This window comes from Cryptomeria japonica, chromosome 4, assembly GCF_030272615.1.
Source record: "Cryptomeria japonica chromosome 4, Sugi_1.0, whole genome shotgun sequence".
Lineage (NCBI taxonomy): Eukaryota > Viridiplantae > Streptophyta > Pinopsida > Cupressales > Cupressaceae > Cryptomeria > Cryptomeria japonica.
In genome coordinates this window covers 331,777,938-331,801,971 of record NC_081408.1, presented here as the reverse complement: position 1 = coordinate 331,801,971, position 24,034 = coordinate 331,777,938, and the positions used below count along the sequence as shown (strand labels likewise).

Genomic DNA, 24,034 nt, shown 5'->3' with positions numbered 1-24,034 from the left:
CAATTCCTCCAAATTGCCAACAAAATATTGATAAATCAATAAATCGATTAATAAAACAAATTTACATCAAATTTTTAACAAAATAACTTTATTTAATTTCCAAACCTTTATTTCAACAAATTTCAAAACCAAATCATATCTAAAATAAATGATTTATTAACACTTATTTAATTTTAACATATACACGTACAATTTACTCCCTTCATTAATTTTTTGGTTTTCAATTAAAGAAAAAGATAATATCTAATGCAAATTTTTAAAAGTGAAAGGAATAAGAATAAAGAAAAAAAAAGAATTATGAGCGAACCGTCGCATTGACTTGAATTAAAATAATGATCTAACTGTCATATCGAATTGAATAAAATGAAAAATGAGCGAACTGTCATATTGAATGAAATTAAAAAAAATGAGCGAACTGTCATATTGAATGAAATTAAAAAAAATGAGCGAACTATCATAGAATTAAAGTGCAGGCAGTGCAGGCAGTGCATGAGGTATGCTGGTAAAACAAACCTTTTTTTCCATAGTTAACACTGTAAACTGGTTAGATGCCATTTTTCCTGCAATGTGTTAACACTTGCTCATCTAAATTGCCACCTGTGCACGCTTTTCATTCTAGCATAAATTGAGTAAAATACCTAGTATCAGGTTTGTAGTCTGTTTTTTGTAGTTCACTATGGCAATAAATTTGGCAGCTGGGCAGTCAATCAATTGGAACTAGAGGCTGCATTTTACTCACTTTTGATCTGCAAAACCATTGCGATGACCAATTTGAATTACATAACTAGAGTTATCCTATGCATGTCTAGTAAACCAAAAAAACATGCCAATCGATGGAACCCACAATGCAGGAGCTCTTGGTATGGAGTCGTCCGGGCTGACAATCTCAATTGAATGGTGTGAGAGGACCACGAAATTGGGCATCTCACACCATGAAAATTGGCAGCCTGTTTCTGTCAAGCTCTGCTTTATTCTTAAGCTGTTGTAATGCCAAACTTAAGGGAAGTACATTTGCTGCAGGTGGGTTGGTTTACTGATGGGCTCCGGTAATGCAGTCGAAATCTGCGGTACAAAATTTAAACAATATAAAGATGAATTGACGAATGTTCTTGTGGAAGTCCACAGATGGGTTTTACGGGTCAGACTGGCGTGTGGGTTGGCAGTGCCCTAAAAAATAGTCTATGCACTTTGGTGTAGTTGTTTTGGAACATATTCTAAAACTTGCTCATGAACAAGGTAAATGGAATCTTTTTTTCCCTTGTAAGCTCCTACATGGGCAGTCTCATATGCCACATTGCTATCGGTTTGGCCATGACCTAAAAAACAACCTTTATATATGTGATGGACATAAGTTTTTACCTGTTCTTATATTTATTTAGCAAGCTTCTCGAACTAACCTTGTGATTAGAAACATTCTGACACAATTCATTCCAAAATTACACAGTTAGTTCCAGAAGCTTGCTAAATAAACCTATATATGATTTTGTTGTTCTATCTGCCTAAACACTAGGACAGACTGAGATAGACTAGCAGGGGTTTATGGCATGGTGCCTCATAGCAGCATTTTAATTTCTGGGAGTGGCATCATGTTACGTACCATCACGTCCTTGTCCATCCGAGAATCCATACCACCTGTGCAAGAAGCCCCTACATCTGTTCAAACTATTGCACTTCCTCAAGAGTTGTATCATGTGCCCGGGAAATTACTTCAACTTTCTAGGCAGCAATCTTCCCTGTCTGTGTAGGTAGGCCCATTTGGAGAAGACTTTTTAAAGTTCGGGACAGAACATTGTCCATCGGTTTGAGAGGGGTACCAACTTGTTTAAGAAAGGAATTGGTTTGAATTTTGTCCACCATTCAAAGATTTTAAGTCTTCCAGCAGTGGTTGCAAGTTTGTTTGGTGGGAGTTCGTCACGGCCGTACATGGTTCTAAGTTCACATTTTGGAACTAACGGGGGTTGTGAAGTCTTCGGCAAGGAATTTTAGATATTGAGATATCGAAATTAGTGCCACTTCACTGTTGTTTGCGAAGTGCAGAATTTCAACGATAAAGGTGGGATAAACAACTAAAAAGGTTCACAAGGCAAAGAATTTAAACTCAGACTTCGTGTTTTAGGGGTTTGACTCAAAGGAAGGGGCATCTAGTAGTATGTAGAAATTGGGAACAGGGGATTAAGAGGTTGATGAAGCTCATTATCCAGTTAAAATTTTAGGACAATGTTGGGATAGAATACCAAAGAATTAGTAGGTCAGATTATTGGGGGCATACTTTAACGAGTGTAGCTTGAAATAGCCTTGCTCAAAAAGTGTCTGAAAGCTTAGGATGTGTACAACATGCTGGAAGGACATGGAAAATTGTTAGACAAAGGCTGACCCTCAAAAACTGTATTGAAAGGACTGAAATTTGCAAAGTAAAAAAACCAAATAATTATGAAAATTTGGGAAAACTTAAATTTTGCTGGCAAGAAAGATCCTCTCAACCTCCTTGGGGATTGCTTGTGACATGCTTTAGATTCCAAGTTGAATTGTTACATTTTCTCTTTTGAGACTGTTCAATTCTTGTAAAAAAACAGCTATAAATATAAATGAATAGCCATCTGAATGCAAAAATTAGAGAGAAGTTTTGTCGCAAGACGTCTCGTCTCAAAGGTTGCATTTCTTTAATAAAATGTGGAAATGATTGTCAAATGGCCTTTCAGATTTCAAGTTGATTTGTTTTATTTTCTATTTATGGACTGTTCATTTCTTGTTAAAAATTGCCATGAAGGAATAGCCATTTGAATTAAAAGTCAGAGAATTTTTGTTACAAAACATCTCTTCTTAAAGATTGCTGGCCTTTTATAATATGCTAACAATATTAGAAAGCAGATGGTGTCAGCTTTACAGTACTTCTTAAAGATCGTTACCTGATTTCTCCCATAATATGGGAGAAATGATTTGCATCTCCTCTTCGAGATAGCAATACACACCTCTCATCATCATGTGAATATAGTAGCAAATTCGTTTATTTAAACTTTGTTTTCCCTGTGTTAACTTTTTTCTACGTTCATTCATGGTTCAATTATTTCTATGCTATAGTTATTGCACTTTAAGTGTTTTTTCCCATAAGACATCAAAGCTCCAAGAATTTAGTTAGCTGTCCTCTGGATTCTCAATGTAAGTTTGGATCAGCTCAATTCTCACCTCCCAGCATCCATGAACAGTCTGAATTTAAGGAAGCAATGAGAGAATGTATGGGAAGGTTGAGAAAGTATAGGCCAAAAATGCAGAGAGCAACTTCGACGAAAAAGGGAAAGATGTTACCTCTACACCACCACTTACAGATTAACCATTGTAAAGTAGTTATTAGAGTTCCAATTGAGACCAGTAGAACCTCTGAGACGGCCACGGCCTTTGATACAAAGAAGAATAATAGAAGGTAAGGTAAAAGGCGTTGCTCAAAGTTATGCATCTGTATCATCCCAGTGGAGCATTATCAATCCATTGGTGAAAGAAAATCAAGGCATATCCTAACATGGAAAAGTTGATTGATGTGCAAGTACACCATATTCTGTTGATGCTCATCTTTAATGGGAACAGTGAGTTATCCAAATGAATATTTTTAATCATTTTGATGCAAGAATAAGGAAGTATAACTTCATGGTGTACAGTCAACCACTCATTATCTCCCATGAATTGATGGACGTTTTATGAAAGAATGGTAGGAAAACACCAATTCCAAAGGCCCAAGAGGGAGTTTCGCCGAGTTCTGTACAGAATATCGTCTAGAGATGTTTTAAATGGCAACATTCCAAACTATTATAGGTTTAAAGATCACACACATGAAGTATGTGAAGCTCCAACTCCAAGTTCTCCTAGGCTTGTTATGTTGCTAACTAATGGGCGAGTAATGTGATTTTGACATGGCTCTACAATTCATCTTATTATAGCAATCAAAGAAGGGGAATGCCTTTAGCTGGTGTGAGTTCTTGTCCACCGAGTTGAATGCATGTTGAAGGATGCTTAAAGGCTTTCTAGTGGTCATTGCATGAAATAGCTCTTTTCTATGATCAAGTGCATGTGACAAGCATTGCACTTAGTGGCATTGAACAGATTTTTCTACTTGGCCAAATGAATCATTTGGAGGAGGTTTTGGTGTACCATTGAGACTATTTGGGAATTAAAGTCACTTCTCCCCCAAATTTCAATTAGAAAACACCAAAATTGAGCAAAATTGGGAAGAAGGTGCTGAGATTTTTTGAGAAGACATGACTGCAATTTTGGGAGAAGTCAAGCACATCCTGAGTTCTTAAGAAGTAAAAAGTCAAGAAATGTACATATAAGAGAATAAATGGATAGAGGGTAAGGGTTTAGCAATAGAGGAGCTGCAAGAGGAAGAGAAATTTGAAGATTAGAAGCATGAGATAGAGCTTGAGAATTCTAGATGTATAGCAAGCGACAAAGTCTATTTCCAACTTTGATGATAAATATGGAGTTGACACTTCTAAAGTAAATTAGACGGTGATGGAGGAGCTGGCAAGTGTACACCAAGTACCCATGAGGCGTGATACTTCTCAGTACCTGTTCCTTTTATTTATGTCGAAGAACTTTACACTCTAGTTCTTTGATAGGTGACATGGGCAAGATCCTTGGCCTTCTACTTTTTGTCTCATAGACTAAGATCCCCAACTTGTTGAGCTCATGGTTATACATAGTAGTGAGCCTTGATCCATCAAAGAGTTGTTTACCAATTTTTGAGAGGATGACTGTTGACGATAAGGTAGCTTCAGTCATAATTCTTGAGGACTGACTGAGACACCATTATTGTCTAATTGGCCTTTGGCCTTAGACAATTACGAGTAATAGTTATCAATATCGTTAAACCCCATAAGTAGCGATTTCGAATTAATGCCAATCGATGACAATCGACTTGACTCCATTATCAAGTTAGAAGATTTACATAATCTGTTGTTCGATCATCACATTGGTTAAATCGCTTAAAGCACATCAGTTATAATAAACTGATCTATTAATCTATAATTGTTAGTGCTAAGTTAATCAACCGATCATAATGGAATTGATTAATGAAAACCCTTGAGTATCATATATCAATGATGATACGATCATTGCAGATGGATATATATAAAGGTTATACAATTGCAGATCATCGAAGTACAGTCGGGATACAATATAACAGTTGGTGACCAATAAATATATAAATCATATTTGGCGATATGTATATCTGAAGTGTAAATGTTATTGCAATGTCCAATTTAATAAACAAATTATATGTTTGACGGTGTATTTCAAGTTTTTGGTATTATGACTATGACAATAATATTTTTCTTTCGTTTGCTGCAGGTATGGAGGATGAACATGTATCGATTTCAATGTCATCTCCTTTATTTTGAATGATGTATAAATAGTAAGATAGCCACGATCAAGTGGCACCTTGATCGGACATGTCTTTTAGACATGTCCGACCAAGATGTCACTTGGTCGTGACTCTTACAACCATCAACCGATCCATAATGATAACTAATCGGTGCTAGTGTAAATGATAACAGATCTATAAACATACCCGATAATGAATCGGTATCATTGTTAATGGTAATAGATCTATAAACATACTCGATAATAAATCGGTATCATTGTTAATGGTAACAGATCTATAAACATACCCGATAATGAATCGGTGTCAAAGCAAATGATAATGGATCAATATAAACACATTGATAATGAATCGGTTTAAAGTAAACAATAACAATAACTGTTAGCATTATATGTGATCGGTTTAATACCCCGATAGTATATTAATGCCGATTCATATATGAATCGACATTAATATGCTATCGAGTTACTAGCCCGATAGCATTTAGATTGACGCTTAACATAGTTAATTAGGTCGTCAATCTAATCCATCATTATCCAATATCAATATCATAATTATGATCAATGTTATAGTTTGATAAACATAAAGCATGAATGAGTAAGCTAACAGAATAGAGGAGATTAATGATTTAGGAGAGTCTTATCTTGCAAAAGCTACTAATGCATTAACACTCCCTCTTAGCTTTGGAAGATAGATAAAGTAACCTGCATCACATTTCTTTTCCATAATGTCAGTCTCCAAGAATATATATCATCTATACATACGATATGAAGTACCATCAGGACATAAGATACAAATATAGAACATCACTCTAAGTATGTGACATAGAGTATCACCCAACCATGTGATATAAAAGATTCATCATTTTATTATGACAAGATATCACCTAAACACGTGATATTAGTATTGCCTAAACACGCAATACTAAGGATAAACATATGAGGATTGTTAAATTCTCATCTTATCCAGATTGTGATATGTGCACAAACATTTTATACAAATGTTTTATCACAATACCGTCATGGCACATCCATGACATACCAGAGATCCAACGTGATAACTGGTTTGAGAATCATAAGATTGTCACCTTATGATATTTGCATACAAGTGTTCATAATCTGAGAGATCGTCACCTCTTAGATATAAACATAGGGGGTCAAACCCAGAATGTCCCAACATGACAAAAGAAGTTTACACATTAAACATCTTATTAAAGCAGATTACCTTTCTATCATACCTAAACCTTTTCTGAAGTGATCAACCTTCACTCTGGAAAGTGGTTTGGCCAAGAACTATATGTAACCTTATTCCTCATTATTCATGACAATAGACTGATTACAAAATGTCAAAACAATGGCCAAGACTCTTGGCTCACAATGAAGTATGACTCAAAATTTCTGAGTACTAATGGCAACAATTAACTCATGCATACATAACTGAAACTCAATGAAAAACATTGCCAAAAGAACCTCTATGTGGCGCCTTGGAGTATAGATGAAGAAGCAAGCAATATCAAGTCTCCTTATGCCTCCCTTGTGCCAAATCGACCCCTTTTGCAAATCTGCCTCTATTCTGATGTTGATGGCAATAATAAATAAATAACAGCTCCAACGCCTCCTTTCGAGCATCAAATATCATCAATGTCCTCTAAAGAGGGCGCTCCAATCTAGGAGTGATTCGACGCACCAAAGTGAAGATATGAGCAAAATCATGGGATATGGCAAGTCTGGTTGAACTTGTATCAGACTTGATATATGATTGACTCCTCCCCAATTTCACCTCCAATATGCTTTCTTAGGAAACGCCTATCCCTTCTTATGTTGTAGATGCAAGCATGGTTGTTAATTCACCCAAGAGCTGAAGTCTTCTCCAGAATCATCCACCATGAATGCTGATGTCAAACCTCAATAAACTCAGTATGAAGGACTGAAGTATCCTTCACTCTCAATTGCAACCCTTCAGAGGATCTTTCACCACCTCAGTTATGCTATCAATGGGAGGTATCGTTGCCAAAGACAAATAGATCTGCAGAAACCCTTGGCTCCATAAACTCAATCAATACAAATTTCAATTCCTGGTTGCTCAACTATGAGGCTGCCTCCTCTATTTATTCTTTTTGTTTTAGAGGTCGGCCTCCTTCTAGAAGAAATAAAATAATATTTAATTGATCTATCTAGAAGATTCCCCTTAAATAATAATAATGTTATTAAAGTGACTTTATTATTTATTTGCACTTTAGATAATTAAAATATCATTATGAATATAAAGTGCAACACACGTGACATCATACGTGAGAACACATTATCTTACTTAAAATCATATTAAAATGGAATGTGAAGCCACAAGCAACTGCCCAGTTGACCCTCTCATCAACCTTTTGACCTACGAGGATCAAGTAATAGGCCAAAGTCTTCTGCAGACTGATCCTTATGAAATTGGGGACATTAAAATCCGCCCTCCCTGAAATTGCGGACGAATCTAAGAAGATGAAATCACCAACCGACAAGTAGATAGCTGCCATATCATAAGAAATGGGTAACAAATCTAAAGATGGATTGTGGTTGCCTTCATTACCCTCCAAGGACAACTCTTGAGTGGCTGATCCACTATGAGTGTCATCACAAAAATCATCATTACCCTCAAAATAATGTTCCTCAAACTTTCTAGAATTAGACAAACTTTGTCTATCATGAATGTGTTGAAGATGAGCTTGGTTTGTTGAACTGACAACTTGGCTTGCTTTGCCCTTTCTGGCCATCCATCAATCAACCTTTAGGACTTCTCCTTATCAGCTGCTCCAAAGTGCCTGAAACTTCTCCTGGAATGAGATGCAACACCAAAATTTCCATGTGCTCTACTTGCATCATGTGTACCAAGATACCAACCATAGTAACACTTATGTCACTCCCTTTTCCATAATTAAAGGTTGCCATATCATGAGAGAGTGAAGACATATCACTGTTGTTCATGTACAGAAAATAGGGATTGATTAACTTGTTTGTCCTTGCCTTCGAATTCCTCATGTGACAATGTGGTCACCCCATGTTGATGTAAAGAAGTATGACTACTGTTATCAAAATTAGAATATTTGTCATACCATTGTGTAAAGTCTTCACCCTTTTCAAGCACCTCTTCAATGTAAGCTTCATGACCCACACTTGTAGACTCATCTTCACAATTTCTTCCATGTGTAAGGACTGTGATCTCATAAGAATTGTGGAACATAATGCTGCTGTCCTCAAACAAATCAGTGATGATATCATGCCATTGTAAAGTGTTACCTTCATCACGAGTAATCAGAACACTAATGGCTGCTCCTCTAAGAAGAGGATCAACTTTCACATCCACCCAAGTCTGATATAAAAAATCAGAATGCTCATGATTTGAATTCATCCCACCAAACCCATCTTTAACACGTAATTCTTGAGTGCCATCTAGAGATGATTCCAAGGTATCATCATTCTCATGATGAAGTGTAAAAATGTGTCTGCTGTCATCAGTATACCCGTCATATTCTTCAAGCTTCACAAGTGCATTTCTATTGGAATTTTCACCCTCAACACTTGCACTTTGTGGACCAATACTTGTTTTCTCGTTTTCACAAGTTCTCCCATGTATGAGAGCAGCAATCTCATAGGAATGAGGAGGAATATCACTTTCCCAATTTAGATCTTTGGACTCTTGTTTTTCATTGTAGTCATCAATTACTATCAAGTCTTGTTTTGTCTCATCTCATCTTCTTCTCTAGGAGTAGCTGCTACAAGGGATTGATTTTCTGGATTATGAGAGGAGTAAATATGCCCACTCAAAAGTAGACAAAGGTCAGCAATTTCTCTATCTTGATCTTTTACCAATTGGACAACCCTGTCCCTATCTCTAACCATTTGTAGATAGTCCTCTTTTATCAACTCCAAAGCTTCTTTGAAAGGATGCAAATGTTTATATGGAATGCCATGTCCAAATGAGATCCTCTAGATGTTTGTGAGTGCTGTCCTTTCTTGACAATGTATGAGTTATTCCATCTTCCTCCACCAACATTTGAGCTTCCAAATCTTCCCAAACCAAGGGCTTTTGTTCCAACTGTCCTTGGCTGCCATAGTCTGATTTTTCATCATGTGAAGGTGAAGAAGCAGTATGATCATCCATAGAGTCCATACCATTGCTACCCATATCATTAGCATGCTTTACGCTAGCCTCCAATGTAGAAGTCTCAAGTGAAGCTTCTTGCAAAGATGAATTAGACAACTCATTCCGCATGGCTGTCCTCATATCCTCTTGAGTTAAATCAGCATGTCTAACAAAATCATCATATAAATTTCTGCCTATCATGGGTGAAGTATCTGTTGAATCAATTTTCATTGGATTAGACAATTTAAGCACAACTCACTAATCTGATCAACTGCAGGAAGAGTAAAAATAAACACAATAACAACAACACACATAACACCAAGATTTTGACGTGGAAAACTCGGTTAAGGGAAAAACCATGGTGGGAACCTACCCACAATAAGATGATACTTTGCAATAGTATGTGTAAATATTACAATGGGGAATGCACATGCAATTAGGCACATTGCCTAGAGTTCATTGCTCAAAATATAATGACCTGGAAGGCTACAACTCTTAGGGAAGGTTCACTACCTTACAATAACATTTAGACTACAATCCGGTTAAGATGAACTGAAAGAATAGCATCTCCAAATGCCCGATGACAATTTCGGTTAAGCACAATTGTCTGCCCCGCAACACACTCTGATCAACACTTCACACTGAAAAATGAATTCGCTTGCTCGCACATATACCACTCTTTGACAATGCAGACACAACCATCACACCTGAATTACATGAATATAACACTTATTTGTACAAATTATCAACCTTGACTACAAGATCGGCTCAACCCTCAAGACCTAATTACAAAATTACATCACATGATACATAAACCAACCATCGGACCAATACAATGTCATAGACGACATAGCATGGACCCAAATCAAATCCTCGAATACGCAACACCACTAAAAGTCCTGCCAAGATCAACAACAACACGCTATACCACTGAAAATGTTGCATAACACGAAGAACATCACCAAACCCATAAGATCTTTAATAACACGCACAATGATCAATGCGGACCAGCAAAACAAATAGGGCACGATTAGGAAACACCAACAAGCACGTTAAAACCATCTGCAATAGCTGCACCAACGCCACTTAATCAAATCTCCATTGATCAACACGCTAACACTCAAGAACACTCAACAACAACAATTGGGACAAGAAATATAACTTTCGGAGCACCAAATCACGAACCATCTGAATTGAAGATACACATGAACATTCCAAACATTCTCCCAAATCCGCAACCAAAGATATGATCATAACGGAGCACAACAGATCAAATACCAACTTAACTCTTTGCAATCACCGAAACATTAAAACATAGGAATATGTTGACATCAATGACAACAAGATATCTTATGAATGTAAAAAATAATCAATGCAAAGGAATAAGTCAACACCAGCAGTCTCCAACAAACTCCCCCTAAGATCATGCATACAAAGCTTCAAAGATAAGGCAGTTTTTCATATGCTTCTCTCCCCCTTTGACAGCAATGCCAAAGACAAACTACAATTTTTTTTTTTTTTGATCGATAACATTATGTAATATATTGCTTAAAATAGAAAAGTTTTACATCCGAAGAGCAGATAAACTTCTTGCGACACAATGGGGACACGCCCCTACGACAAAAAGGAACCCGACAAGACTCCATCCCACCATGGCCAACAACCACAAAAAAGGCCACATACATACACAAAAACCACAAACTAGGCCCTGAACAACCCATAAAACCTAGCTACGAAACCACCCCAATGCCTCTTCTCTTGAAAAATTGGGGATACCCCTGCTGGGTCCTGCCTCCTGCGTCACGCTTCCTCCATCTGGCACCGTTCCTGGCCTGCTACCACACAGAGACCCTCGCTCCACCACCTTCGCCAATTTCTTTGGGATTTGATGTCGAACCAATGGCCTCCCATCCACATCCAGAGGGGCCTTAGACCGAATGGGAGTCACCTTCCCACGGATCTTCACTCGCTCGGTCGGCCCCAATTTGCACACAAAAACCACAATCTTGTCCCAAGCTTTCCTTGCATCCTCCACCTGCAATTCTACCGGCCGGGAAGCCGACCAGATGACAAAAGGCTGCAGCACCCCAACATCCACTCCAATCCTCCTCCGCGAGCCTTCCACCGGCTTCAGCCCCTCGCTAATGATAGCTCATGCCGCCACATCCTGCAAACCACCTGCCCATTTGGGACTTAACACCAGGGAGGTAATCCATTGCACTTCCTCCACCGACTTTCCCACTTGCAAAGCCAAGGTAGCAAAAATCGACGAAATGTCAAGGTTGGTTCTCGACCGCCAATCAAGCGTCAGGAATTCCTCTCCAAACATCAACCTCACTGCACTCCAGAAATCCTCTCCATCCACTCTGAAGACGTTCGTCAGCCTAATCCTCGAGATCAGCCCACGAAACGTAGGCAATTGCCCATCCGACAACAAAGAAAAATTGGCTTCCATTCTTTCACGCTACTTCACAAAAGAAACTCTGAATACTCCGCCTACCACCATTCAGCCACCACAAAACGCCAGGAGTCGAAACTCAAAGGCCTTTAAAAGCCACCTCCATCACATGTCATGATTATTCCACACACCTCGCAGAAAACTAAGCATCATCGCCAGTCACTCACACCGATCGCCTCCATCATCATCCATCACCGCAAGGCCACTTGCAGTAGCATCGTGGATCACACACCACGAGGATCTTTAATACCCACAGGACCATGGCAACAATTGGTCACTTCAAATCGAGCTCGGGTTCACTTTTCTATGATAAGCCATCTAACCAAATTCAAAATCAAGAGGGCTAGAATTTCTAAAGTCCTCGAACAAACTAAACTTATTTTCCAAGGAGCCATTCGCTCCCACATTTGAAAGTTTGTTAGCTTCCAAGTTTGCTTCCCGAAGGACACGAGTCACCTTAAAATCTTCAAAACCGCTCAACAGAAGTTGCATTCTTCAAACCTGCTTGTCTAAATGCCACGCCTCCATTCGACCTCGAGCTATCCCATTCATCACAACCTGAGAGTCTCCTTCCAAATGAAGTTTCTTTACTCCCAGTTTCCCAGCCATAAGGATAGCTTCTAACGCTGCTCGACACTCAGCAACGTTGTTCGTCCCATCCACCAATCTCTTAGCACCAATGGCCAGAGTATTGCCCTGATCGTCGTGAGCAATCACCCCAACATTAGACACCCTTGGGTTGCCCCTCGAAGCGCCATCAAAATTAATCTTAATCCACCCCTTTTTAGGCGGAGTCCACTCAGGGATTGAAAGACCCTGACTCTGAAGATTAGCCCTCAAAAGCCCATTAACAGGCCGACAAATTACAAATTATTATTCTCTCCCCCTTACTAGATAATCTCTCCCTCTTAGAATAAACTCACAAATCTGAATATCAGATTCATACACTGACTACTCCGGATGAGTAGCAACATCAACTCATCAATCTGGATAAGAAGATAAGACTATGAAGTCCACCGGATTGATGCATCTCCATGCATCTAGTTGTCATCAGGAGGGGCAGAGACCCCTAACTTGTCTCTCAAATATACAAATGTATCTGCAAGCAAATGGTTAGTAAAGATATCTGCAATTTGATCCTTGGTAGATACATACTCCAATCTGACTTCATCATTGACTTTCTCCCTCAAGAAATGATACTTGATTGATATATGCTTTGTTTTAGAATGCAGTACCGGATTCTTGGAAATATTAATAGTACTTGAATTGTCACAGTATATAACAGTATGCTCATCATACACAACTCTAATATCCTTCAACATTGCTTCATCCAAAGTACCTGAGTATAGTTGCTAGCAGCAACAATGTATTAAGCTTTTGTAATAGATAGAGATATAGCATTTTGCTTCTTACTGGACCATCGAAAAAGAAAGCTCCACCAGTAGTGCTCTTCCGGTCATCAACATCACCTGCCCAATCATCATTAGTATAAACACATAACATGAAATCATCATTCTTTGGATACCACAAACTATAGTCAACTGTCCAATTTAAGTATCTGAAAATCCTCTTCATAGCAGTAACATGATTCTCTTTAGGATCAACTTAAAATCCTACACAAAGGCAAACAACATGCATAATGTCTGGTCTAGTCTGAGTCGAGTATAGCAGTCCACCAACCATAGATCTATACAAAGTCTGATTGACTTTCTGAGATTCATCATGTTTAGACAATTTGCATCCAGTCACCATAGGAGTTTCAACAGGTTTAGAATCAGCTAACTGAAACTTCTTCAACAATTCCTTCACATACTTAGACTGAGAAATGAAAATGCCTTTAGCAATCTGTGTAATCGACAATCCTAAGAAGAATTTCATCTCACCTATCATAAACATCTCAAACTCTTTTTGAATATCATCAGCAAACTTCATACTCAAATCATCTCTTCCAAAAATAATGTCATCAACAAAGACTTGAACAATTAAAATGTTATCATTATCAACCTTAAAGTATAAATTACTATCAGCAGTACCTTTACAGAATCCCAACTTCATCATATACCTATCCAATCTAGCATACCAGGCTCTAGGGGCTTGCTTCAGTCCATATAGTGCTTTCTTTAGTTTACATACCATGTCTTCTTCATCTGATAATGAAAACCCATCCGGTTGCTCAATGTAGACTTCCTCTTCCAAATCACCATTCAAAAAGGTTGACTTAACATCCATCTAATATACCTTGAAATTCTTGTAAGCAACATAGGCAAGAAGTGATCTAATAGCTTCAATTCTAGCTACCGAAGCAGAAGTCTCATAATCAATTTCTTCCATCTGAGAACATCCCTTACATACCAATCTTGCTTTGTTTCTAACAACTTCACCGACTTCATTCAATTTATTCCAGAACACCTATTTAGTGCCAATCATATTCTTGTGTTTAGGTCTCGAAACAAGCTCCCATGTGTTATTCTTCTCAATCTGATTCAATTCTTCTTCCATAGATTTTATCCAATTCTCATCTTTACATGCTTCTGCAACATCTTTAGGTTCAATCTTGGAAATCAAACATATCTCTTCAGCTGCAATCCTTCTCCTAGTCATCACACCTTTATTTTTATCACCAATAATCTGATTTTCTGAATGATTCAATTTCAAATACCTCGGAGTCTTCTGATTATTCTGATTCTCTGGTTCTTGAACTTCTTCATCGGCAGCAACAATGTCCGGATTAACTGTCTCTACCAGATCATTCTGCTTTAGGATCTCAGTCTGCACAGGCTTTGAAATAACATCTTGATCTTCAAACTCATATCTACATGCCCTGATCTACTTTCCATGACATTCATTAACCTTCACAATTGCACTTTCCACTATCTTCTTCAACCTCTTATTGTAACACCGGTAGGCCTTGCTCTTAGTAGAATAGCCCAAGAAGATTCCTTTATCACTTCTTGCATCAAACTTCCCTATATCCTCATCCCTTTTGATATAACATTTGCTTCCAAAAATTCTGAAATATCTAATTGTAGGAACATGACCAAACCATAACTCATAAGGAGTCTTATTGGAATCACCTTTTATATGCACCCGGTTGAATGTGTATACAACAGTGCTAACATCTTCTCTCCAAAAGGTTTGTGCAACATTTCCTTCAATCAACATAGTCCTAGCAGCATCCAAAATGGTTCTGTTCTTCCTTTCAACAACTCCATTCTGTTGAGGGGTTCTAGGAGCAGATAACTGTCTTCTAATTCCATTCCTTCCACAAAACGAATCAAACTCACTGGATGTGAATTCTCCTTCTCTGTTAGATTTCAAACACTTCAACTTCAACCTTGTCTCAATCTCCACCTTAGCTTTGACTATCTTGAATTTCTCCAGTGCTTCTGCTTTCTCCCTTAGAAAAGTAACCCACATCATTCTAGGATAGTCATCAATCAACAACATGAAATATCTGTCACCCTGCATGCTTCTCACTCTTGTAGGACCACACAAGTCAGTATGCACAAGATCCAATAAGCCACTAGATGTATACAACTTACTTTTGAATGAAATTCTTGTTTGCTTTCCCAACTGACATTACATACCGGATTAAAAGGCTTATCCTAATCATGCAGTCAAAATTAACATGGCACATCCTTCTATGCCACAACCAACTTTCATCTATCTGAACAATCAAACAACTTTTCTCACCGACATTCAAGTGAAAGATATTACCTTTAGTCTTAGTCCCTAATACAATCTCTATAACGAAGGCATTTAGAATCTTGCATTTACCATTCTTGAATTGCAAATCATATCCCTTATCAACCATCTGTCCAACATTCAAAAGATTATGCTTCAATCCTTCAACATATAAGACATCATCAGTATTATGTTTACCAAAAAAAAAAGTAGAACCTCTACCACAAATCACACAAGCTTTATCATCTCCAAATCTCACTATACCACCATCATACTTCTCCATATTCACAAATTTGCTTTTATCACCTGGCATATGATGTGAACAACTGCTGTCAATTACCCATTCATATTTTTCTTCAATCTTAGCAGCCAAAGCTTTCTCCTCAACAATGCAACTTGTAGAATTCACTGGTACCAGATCATCTTCTTTGATAGCAATAAATACAAATTCATCTTCTGAATTCCCATTCTCAGACTCTTCATCTGCCACACCTTCATCAACAACATAATATCTTTTCTGATATCTGTACTTTTGGTTAGGCTTATAGGGATTATCATACTTATCATGCTTCTCATATCTATCATGCTTATCAGATCTATCATATTTATCATTCATACCTTGACATTCTTTGAGGACACCTAGAAGCAAAATGTCCTATCTTATTACAAGAGAAACATTTCAAAGGTAACTTTCCATCATACTTAACAGATCCCTTAGGCAATCTCTGAGCAATAAGTGCTTCAAGCTCATCCAACTCCCTTTCTCGTTCTTCTCTCTTTCATATCTAGAAACCCTAGATGAACTCTCTCCCGGATCATACTTTTGCTTCCTGGATACAAAAGCTTTAAATGCAGTCTCAAATTTACCATGTGATTCTCCAAATTCACTCAACTCAAAAGCAACAAGTTTACCAACCAGCATATCTCTTGTCTTAGTAGTTACAGTCCGGATCTCATCAATAGCAACAACTTTAGATTTGTAAGCAGGAGGCAAAGATCTCAACACTTTAGCAACAATCTCATCTTCTTCAAGAGTTCTATTGGCACATTTGATGTTCATAACAAGTTCATTCACCTTAGCCATAAAGGATGATATGTTCTCATCTTCTCCCATCTTCAACATCTCATAGTTTCCTTTCAAACTCTGCAATTTAGCAACTTTGACATGTTTATCTCCTTCATACAAGGTTTCTAACTTTTCCCAGATCTCATGTGCAGTCTGCAGACCCATCACATTAGTCATCTCTGAATCGGTCAAGCCACTCAGCAATGCTTCTTTAGCTCTTATGTTATGTTTAGCATACTTGATCTTAGTAGCAGTAACCAGACCATTCTGAGGAACATTGTAGGTATTCTTTGTAATCTTCCAATAATCATCTCCAAGACACTTCAAATGACACTCCATCCGGTCCTTCCAAATAGTGTAATTGTTTCTATCAAATCTTGGACTCTCTTTCTTGAAAACATAGGTTGCCATCCCGGATCTCCTCAAGCAGTCAAGCTTATTCCGGAGGATCTAGCTTAGATACCAATTGTTGGCAACAACAATGAAGGAAAACTGAGGGGGGGGTGAATCAGTTTTCACCGGATTAGACAATTTAAGCACAACTCATTAATCTGATCAACTGCAACAAGAGTAAAGATAAACACAATAACAACAACACACATAACACCAAGATTTTGACGTGGAAAATCCGGTTTAGGGAAAAACCACGATGGGAACCTACCCACAATAAGATGATAAGCTGCAGTAGTATGTGTAAATATTACAATGACAAATGCACATGCATTCAGGCACACTGCCTAGAGCTCACTGCCTAGAGCTCACTGCTCAAAATATAATGACCCAGAAGGCTACAACCCTTAGGGAAGGTTCACTACCTTACAATAACATTCAGACTACAATCCGGTTAAGATGAACTGAAAGAATAGCATTTCCAAATGCCCGATGGCAGTTTCGGTTAAACACAATTGTCTGCCCCGCAACACACTCTGATCAACACTTCACACCGAAAGATGAATTCGCTTATTCGCACATACACCACTCTCTGATAATGCAGACACAACCACCACACCTGAATTACACGAATATAACACTTATTTATACAAATCATCAACCTTGACTACAAGGTCGGCTCAACCCTCAAGACCTAATTACCAAATTACATCACATGATACATAAACCAACCACCAGACCAATACAATGTCATAGACGACATAGCATGGACCCAAATCAAATCCTCGAACATGCAACACCACCAGAAATCCGACCAAGATCAACCACAACACGCTACACCACCGAAAATGCCGCATAACACAAAGAACATCACTAGACACATAAGATCTTTAATAACGCGCACAATGATCAATGCGGACTAGCAAAACAAATAGGACATGATTATGAGACACCAACTAGCACGTTAAAACCATCCACAATAGCTGCACCAACATTACTTAATCAAATCTCCATTGATCAACACGATATCACTCAAGAACATTCTAGAGCAGCAATTGGGACAAAAAAGATAACTTGCGGAGCACCAAATCATGAACCATCTGAATTGAAGATAAACATGAACATCTCAAACATTCTCCCAAATCTGCAACCAAAGATATGATCATACTGGAGCACAACAGATCAAATACCAACTTAACTCTCTGCAATCAGCGGAACACCGAAACACAGGAATATGTGGACATCAATGACAACAACATATCCTAGCAGCAACAATATCCAACAGTATCTCTATTCTTTGTTCTTCTTTTTTGCTTGCCACAACCTATCCCATACTCCATATAGCAGTCGAAATCTAGAAAACTTTTGGTCTTATCTGGAAGTCCTCTACACTCCTCATAAGCAATCATCACTTCATCAACAAATTTAGAAGTCATATTTCTCACACAGGAGGGCAGGACACCGCTCTGATACCACTGTAATATCCCCTATTGTTATGTTTGAAAATGTAGGGAATATTAACAAACAATTGTCTGATAACCTTTTGTTCTAGTTTCAAACTATATAACTTGCGTGTTATGTTGTTTAAACAACTGGTATAATTTTGCGTGTTATGCAACCCTTGAAGAATTTCGTCAAACACTTGACATATGACTGAAACTAAACTTTAGATTGCTCCCATGGTACTAATTTCAATTGGCAATGATATGATTGCTTGCACATAACTTCTAAAACATCAAGATAGCTGTTGACGAGAATAATCATTATGTTATGTTGTTATATTATTTTTATGTTGTCGTCGGTAATAATGAGTTACGGCGGTCAGTTAGTTAGCCGACGGGTAGGTAGTTGGAGTCGCGACGGTTGTGTCGTACCCCTTCGGGTATTATATATTGTGTACCTTTTCTTCGAAGTATGATCATGTTAGTAGTGTCAGATGTAATGTTATAAGCACTTATTGTACATGGACTGTGGAATTAATATATAGGCTGGTTATTTAATATATTTCCATTATGTTCTGTGCATTTACTTTCTGCATTTAACCGTTTACCCGAGAGGGCAAACATTTGGCGCCGTTGCCTAGACGAACTCGGGAACGGAAGACACGGATGGCGCACAGACACAATGGGCCCACTCGTTGGTGAAGTAAACCCGGAGGCCGACGACGCGCGGACAGAACTTTACATAGGAGAAGACACGGCAACGCGAGAATTTTCAATTTTGCTCCAGGTAGCCATTCAGACATACGTTCGACGAGGAGCGGCGGAGGTAGAAATCCCACCAAGTGCCGTGTGGACAACGTCGGAGGTTAGCCCGGCAGTAAATCGGTTGATGAACCACCTCCCCCGGTTGCTTGCACAGGCATCGCTGGCACAACAGGCCCGCCTGGAGGAGATTGCCCAGGAAGAGCGACGACAACAAATCCTGCAACGCTACGAAGAGAACAGCCGACGGGAAACAGAACGAGATGGCGCCAGGCCAGGAGGAAATTGAACCTTTGACTTATGCCCAATAGACTAAATAAGGGCAAAAATAAAAAGATACAGAGTGACGAATGGGAAGTGGCACAAACCGCATTGAATCTCAGACAACAGATAGAACGAAGGCGTAGGCTAAAGCAGCTTGCCGAGGGACGACCGGCCGAGGGGTTGCCCAAAGGGAACCTAGGAGGTGTCACGGAGGTTGCGGAGGCAGAGATAGATGGAGAGAACTACACTGCTTACACTGTTGTAGGGTTGCCAGGAGTCACGGAGGGTGCCGAAGGAGAACTCTACAGTTCGCCAGAATACCACCGTAGGGTAAGAAGCCGCGAAGAGTTGGTGGAACAAACAAGGCGAAGTCTAAACCTGATCGACGCTACCAGAGACTTGCTAAAGAATTTGTCCATTTCAGAGGACAACCGGAGGGAGACAACCAACCGGAGGGAGACACCGGAAGGTGACGGTACGATCGAAGGTGCCGAGGGAGCACAAGGGTACCGTACGGGAGGCAATTTGTTTGGTTCGGTGTCAGCAACTTTTTCCGGAGGACCCACGAGTGGAGATTCAGTTGCAGGAGGCGAAGGATCGCCAGGTACAAGCACACAAGGAATTAGAGGAGCGAGACCCAGCAGTGGGATGGCGAGTAAACAAAAATTGCCAAAGTTCACAGGGGAGGGCAAGGACGACCCCTTACGGCACTGCCGTACATGTGAAACCATTTGGTCCGCCAACGGAGTAACAGACCAGGATGACTGGGTGCAGCAGTTCCCAGCCACGTTACGAGGAGTTGACATAGATTGGTACTCCGATGTGGACAAGCAAAAAGTGGCCACGTGGGCCAATCTACAGAAGGAATTCACGAGGGAGTTTCGGTTGCTCCGTGATGACAATGAAATTGTAACGGAGATATACAGTACCAAACAAGGTACGAGGGAGACAGTACGGGCATACAGTCGGAGGCTGAAAGAACTCTTGGGTAAAATGGAAAGCCAACCCGTAGATGGATTGAAGAAACGATGGTTCGTTGAAGGGTTGAAATCCTCCCTACGGAGGAAGATGAAAATTGTACCCCCGACGTCATATGACGACGCTTATAATAGGGCGATGGACCTGGAGAGCGAACACAAAACATCAAAGAAGAAGAAAAGTAATAAATCCTCATCCGAGGATAATGACTCTTCACAGGAAAGCAACAGCGACGACGAGGCTGGCAAACGGGTGCAAGCGCTCCAGAAAGACATGGAGCGAATGAGAAAGGAATTCAAAATAATGAGAAGCATTGGTCGGAACGAAGGGGACATATGGTGCACTGAGTGCAAAGAGGAAGGGCACACAAAGGGTACTTGCCAAAAGAAGGCATTCTGCGAGATTTGCCAAGTGATGGGACACTCCACCAAGGAGTGCCCATACAACATGAAAACCCGAGGTACGCAAATGAACCAGGTGCTGTTCACGGAGCAGGCCACAACATCCGCACCAGCGGGTACCGGCCAACATACCAACACAACGACATCATCTGGAGGATACCGGGACAACAGACGCGGCGGCGGCGGAAGGAATAGCAACAATACCAATAACGGAAGCCGTATCCAGTATGACGCCAAGGGCCGGCCAATTATCCAATGTAGGGCCTGTAATCAGTGGGGGCACTTCGCCCATGATTGCACGAAGGAAGCCACCCCTCAGCACCTCTGCCGTTGGTGTGGGCCAGGCGACCATGAGGACGCAAATTGCCCGCAGGCAGGGGTTAATCTCCTCAACATTGAGAAGGCTGAGAAGACTGGTGAGAAAGAAGTACTGGCGATCACCCGCGCCCAGACGAAAAAAGCCACTTATCTCGACCCTCGTACGGAGGAGGAGAGATTACGGGAGGCAAAGGCCAATATTGAACGTGAGATGACGATCGAACGACGGGACAATGAGGTGGTGAGTACATCATTCCGTACGGAAGCGGAAAATAACATCATTGGGCAAATATTGCAGATGGAGGTGCCGATAAAGGTAAAAGACCTTCTAGACTCTATGCCACAATTGAGGACTGCCATCCTCACCAATGTGCAAAGCACCGCATTATCGAGTACACCACAGGTAGGGGTTCCTGCCACCGCATCGTCGAGTGCACCACAGGTAGGGGTTCCTGCCACCGCATCGTCGAGTGCACCACAGGTAGGGGTTCCTGCCAACGTTTCGAAGAGTACACCACAGGTGGAAGTTTCCGCCAGCCCTTCGACTGACGCGATGTTACTAGCCGTAAGCAGTGGTAGACACCCAGCTGTGGTAGATATGGGTATCCGTGGGACCATTCTGAAGGACACCATTGTGGACGGTGGATCTGGGGTGAATGTACTACCAGAAGAAACATGGAAGCGGTTGGGGAAGCCCACCTTGTGGCCACCCACATTCAACCTGGTGGGAGCGGACCAACACGACATTAAGCCACTCGGCCTGTTGATGGCTCAGCAAGTGACGATTGGTACGCAACCATTCTTGTTAGATTTCGTGGTTATTCCCTCGAAGAAGAAAGGCTATGACGCCATCCTGGGGAGAGCGTGGTTGATCAACGCGAGGGTAAACCACAACTGGAAGAATACCCTTTCCATGGAGAAGGGAGGGCGGAAATATACCATTGACCTACACACAAGATGTCAGCGAAGAGCTCGCCTCTTCAGACTCGGACTCAGAGGATTCTAATAAAGGGGAAGGGGGTCCCGATGAAAGCAAGGGCAAGAACGCGATGGAGCCGAACAGTGAAGGGGTGCTCGAATTGGAGGGATGTTCTGAAGATGAGGTATGCTCACTTAACGGGCTCTTCCACTGGCAAATGGAGGATTACGAAATGTTCCAAAGCTACAGGCTCGAAGTAGAGGAACCAGAGCAACCAACAGAGGTGTACTTGTCGGAATACAGAAAATATTGGAAGGGAGACGCCCCAAACCCTGGCGATGTAAATAATCCGAAGAGTGTCGGCAACGATTGGAACCCTGTGTGGAAGGCCGCAGCCTTCAAAATCTTTATTATCCTTCTTCTTATGTACGGGAAGGAGGTCGTGGTCCCTGTAGAATTTGTGGTTCCAGGTCTTCTGATGGCCATTGAAAATAGATTGGCCACCAACGGGTACAAATTGAAACCTTACCACGCGAAGCACGCAGGGGACCCGAGAGGCCAGACAGACACTCGAGAGCCCGGAGGGGGACTCGAGAGGATGGAAGGGGACCTAAGAGGCCGGGCAAGCAACTCGAGAGGCACGGGACAAAAGCAGGAGACTTTTGGGCGAGAAAAACCGAGAAGGATGAAGGGCGATCCCAGAGATAGGGGACCTGAGTCGAAGACTCTCTAGACAACTTCAAAAAAAAGAAAAAAAAAATCGCACTGTCGTACGACAGCGACCGTACGGTCAAAAAAAAGGGGAAAATGGCCACCATACGGTGGGACCAAGGTGACAAGGTGACACCACTGTGCGGTGGACGGTGCACCACCGTGTGGTGGAACCACCGACGGTGACACCACCGTGCGGTGGAATCACCAACGGTGACACCACCGTGCGGTGGAATCACCGTGTGTGTCACCGTTGGTGGTTCCACCGCATGGTGGTGCACCGTCCACCGCACGGTGGTGTCACCTTGTCACCTTGGTCCCACCGTACGGTGGCCACCACCGTGCGGTGGACGGTGCACCACCGTGCGGTGGAATCACCGACGGTGACACCACCGTGCGGTGGAACCACCGACGGTGGAACCATCGTGCGGTGGGACCATCGTGCGGTGGAACCACCGACGGTGGAACCATCGTGCGGTGGTCACACCGTGCGGTGGGAGCCACCGAAGGCCGCGCAAGGATATAAAACGCCGCACACCGAGGAGAGGAAGAAGACACCACGCCGCACACCACCGAGGAAAGGAAGAAGCCACCACACCGCACAACCGACCTTGGCAATAAAACCCCGCGGAGGAAGAAGACTCCGAACACGGCCGAAGCCACATCACCGCGCAGCCAGGGAAAGGGACGCACCGCACGGCCCGATCAATACACACAGCCCACGAGCTACCGCAGGGAGTGAAGCGGACGGATGGGGTCGAGGGTTCTTACAGATTGATCCGCCGCTTAGGGAGAGCGGGATTTCGCACAATTCCACACAGCCACGTAAGGGCAAAACGATCGCCACAGGTAGACCAAGCAGTCGCACGATTGGAGGTGCCAGTGCTATTGTTGACCGTACAGGGAGGTTGTATGGCCGGGTTGCCATCGGGGACATTACAGTGCTAAAAAAAAAAAACGACAACGACCAGATTTAAAATAATTTGCTGGAGTTTGAAGCCAGGACACTGGAAATTCAGAGTAGAAAAGAAGGGTTTTTGGCATCTTAAAATATCACAGAAATGCAGTGCGCCATGGACTTTCGTATGGTTTTGAGGGTTGTAAATTGGTGTTGGCGGCGGGGGCGCTGCCCCAGGACCCCG

The 24,034-nt window shown here is 41.1% G+C and overlaps 1 protein-coding gene across 1 annotated transcript in view; it reads left to right on the top strand.

The window, feature by feature from the left end:
* Window positions 1-385: 385 nt before the first annotated feature.
* LOC131875120 (uncharacterized) overlaps window positions 386-24,034 on the top strand; it is a 47,761-nt gene continuing 24,112 nt past the window's right edge. Inside the window, exon 1 of the mRNA XM_059219147.1 lies at window positions 386-494. The gene's annotated coding sequence lies outside the window, so the exon portion shown is untranslated. The remainder of the gene's footprint in view (window positions 495-24,034) is intronic.